Genomic DNA, 2,570 nt, shown 5'->3' on the forward strand with positions numbered 1-2,570 from the left:
TGATGTCAGACTTAACAGTTTTGCCGTATGGGGTACCTCAGGGATCTGTCCTGGGTCCAATTCTCTTTCTACTTTATATATTCCACCTAGGCCAAATTATTAAGCGCTATAAAAAGTAGAGTTGGGTGTCTCAAGACCAGTCTTGGTCTTTTACGTGGGGCCCTTGGGGCCCTACAAGCTCCTCAATATTTATCTGACCTGCTGAAACCACATTCATCTTCTCAAGCTTTAAGGTCATTAGATCAGAGACTGCTGGTGGTACCGCGCACTCGTTTTAAAACTCGTGGTGATCGGGCCTTTCAGACGGTGGTTGTGGAATTCTCTTTCATTGTACCTACGCTGCACGGACTCCATTGATTCTTTTAAAAGACAGCTGAAGACATTTTTATTTAGAAAAGCATTTTATTAATTTCCTCTTACGTTGTTTTTATTGCACTTTGCGATTTTTTTTTTTTTTTTTTTTTTTTTTATATCTGTGAAAAGCACTATATAAATAAATTTTACTTACTTACTTACTTTGTATTTTGGTTCTGTATTTAGATTTCTAGTTTTGTACTCCTGGCTCCAGAACTGCCTGTTTTGCCATTTTGTATTTTAAACAAATTCAGCGTTAAAACTATGTTGAGTTCATTTCCTGTCTTGTGAGTCCAGCATCTGGATCCTTATCCTGCCTGGTACACAAATGTTTCAATGAAATAGAGACTGCCCAGTAACTTTATCTCTAATAATATAACAACATACAGTAATGAAATCTGTAAAATAAATAGTGTGGAGTACAATGTTTGAATCCAGAATGCAGCAAAGCTCAAGTAGAAAGCTGCGAAACAAAGAAACAAAGAAATACTTGAATATAGTATGAAGAATTTCCATTAACTACTCGAGTAAATGTACTTCTTTACATTGTAAAAGTCATCATAATTTGAGTCTTTGTGAACTTTGTAAATAAAGTTTTGTTTGTTCTGTCAGCTCAGAGTAAATGTACTTCTTTACATTGTGTCACTGCTGATATTAACAGGTTACCAGCACTCTACTCCAGCAGACATGCCTCTGTTTAGGACATTAAAGAGAAAACTGTTTCATCCTTTCTACGCTCATCAGTGGACAACTCAGAAAAACCCGTCTGTGTTCTCCGCAGTCTGGTGGATTTGTTTTTACTCCTGTTTTGTTAAATGTCAAACTCAAATCAACCTGAGTGTCATTTCTCTTTAGTTCTGATCTCACTGCTGAGCTGCACAACAAACCAAGGTCAGTAACCTTCTTCTGTCACAGTTTAAACCTGACATGAACTAAACCTCACTAAGTGCCCAGTTCTTTTTTTAACCTTTCTTGTGGCATGACATGGCAATCATACAGTAGTTGATCACTACAGCCCACTGAATATTTCAACCTCCTAAGTATAAAGGAAGTAGAGTAAAATAATTCATTTTATGTAAATAATATCATAAAGTCTTCTTCACAGCTCGTCTGACTGTGAGTCCCAGCAGCTCTCAGTTCTTTGAAGGAGACTTTGTGTCTCTGAGCTGTGAGGAGGACGACAGCTCTGCTGGATGGACTCTGAGGAGAAACACAAGCAAACAACAGAGGACTCAGTGTGGAGATGGGTGGGGAGAAGGTGCTGGTTCTTCCTGCAACATCAGCTACATCTTCACATTGGACAGTGGAATTTACTGGTGTGAGTCTAGAGAGGGTCCCATCAGTAACATGGTTAACCTGACAGTCACTGGTAAGCTGAGTGTGTGGAGTTAGTGTTGATGAAGCTGTGTGTAAATGGATGAAATGCTGTAGTTTGTCTCTGTGTTGAGGTGGATCAGTGATCCTGCAGAGTCCTGTCCTCCCTGTGATGGAGGGAGATGACGTCACTCTGCTCTGTAAAACAAAGACCACTCCCTCCAACCTCCCAGCTGCTTTCTATAAAGATGGCTCCCTCATCAGGAAGCAGCCTACAGGTCACATGACCATCCAGCATGTTTCCAGGTCTGATGAAGGCCTCTACAAGTGTGACATCAGCGGTCATGGAGAGTCTCCATCCAGCTGGATCACTGTCACAGGTGAGGAGCTTCATTCGGATTTCACCTTTTATTTTGTCCACATATTCACTGACCAGAAGTCTCTGCAGGTAGACCTACAACCACAACCTCGCCCATCACCTCTTCAAACATGCCCCCGACCATATCTTTGCCCTCTTACTCCACCACGCTGAGACTGGTCTGTCACCTGGTGGTGATCTGTCCATACTTCATCTCCACTCTCCTCGTAGTGTCTTTATATCAACACAGAGCCAAAAGTAACTCTCTGAGTATCCTTGATTATTTACTAAGCACAATTGCTTTTGCCTCATTTAAATATGTCTAATAACCTCATGTTACAGGAAATGACCCCACCATCTTTGTGGCAACAGAAACTAACGCTGATGAGAGACTCTGTGAGGACTATGATGATATTGCTGAGGTGACCACTGAGCATGAGCTCTGAGCTTATTCCCCATCAGATGGTGGTTATCATAAAAGTTATCATAATACGAGTCTTTGTTTGTGGTAACTTTGTAAATAAAGTTTTGTTTGTTCTGTCAG

General features: G+C 40.7%; 1 long non-coding RNA gene across 1 annotated transcript; it reads left to right on the top strand.

Annotated features, from left to right (window-relative positions):
- The first annotated feature begins 1,663 nt into the window (after positions 1-1,663).
- LOC143415642 (uncharacterized) lies at positions 1,664-2,277 on the top strand. Its single transcript, XR_013096052.1, has 3 exons — positions 1,664-1,723; positions 1,803-2,048; positions 2,117-2,277. It is a non-coding gene; the product is annotated as an uncharacterized LOC143415642 (long non-coding RNA).
- The last annotated feature ends 293 nt before the right edge of the window (positions 2,278-2,570 follow it).

This window comes from Maylandia zebra, unplaced genomic scaffold (assembly GCF_041146795.1).
Source record: "Maylandia zebra isolate NMK-2024a unplaced genomic scaffold, Mzebra_GT3a scaffold02, whole genome shotgun sequence".
NCBI classification, from domain to species: domain Eukaryota; kingdom Metazoa; phylum Chordata; class Actinopteri; order Cichliformes; family Cichlidae; genus Maylandia; species Maylandia zebra.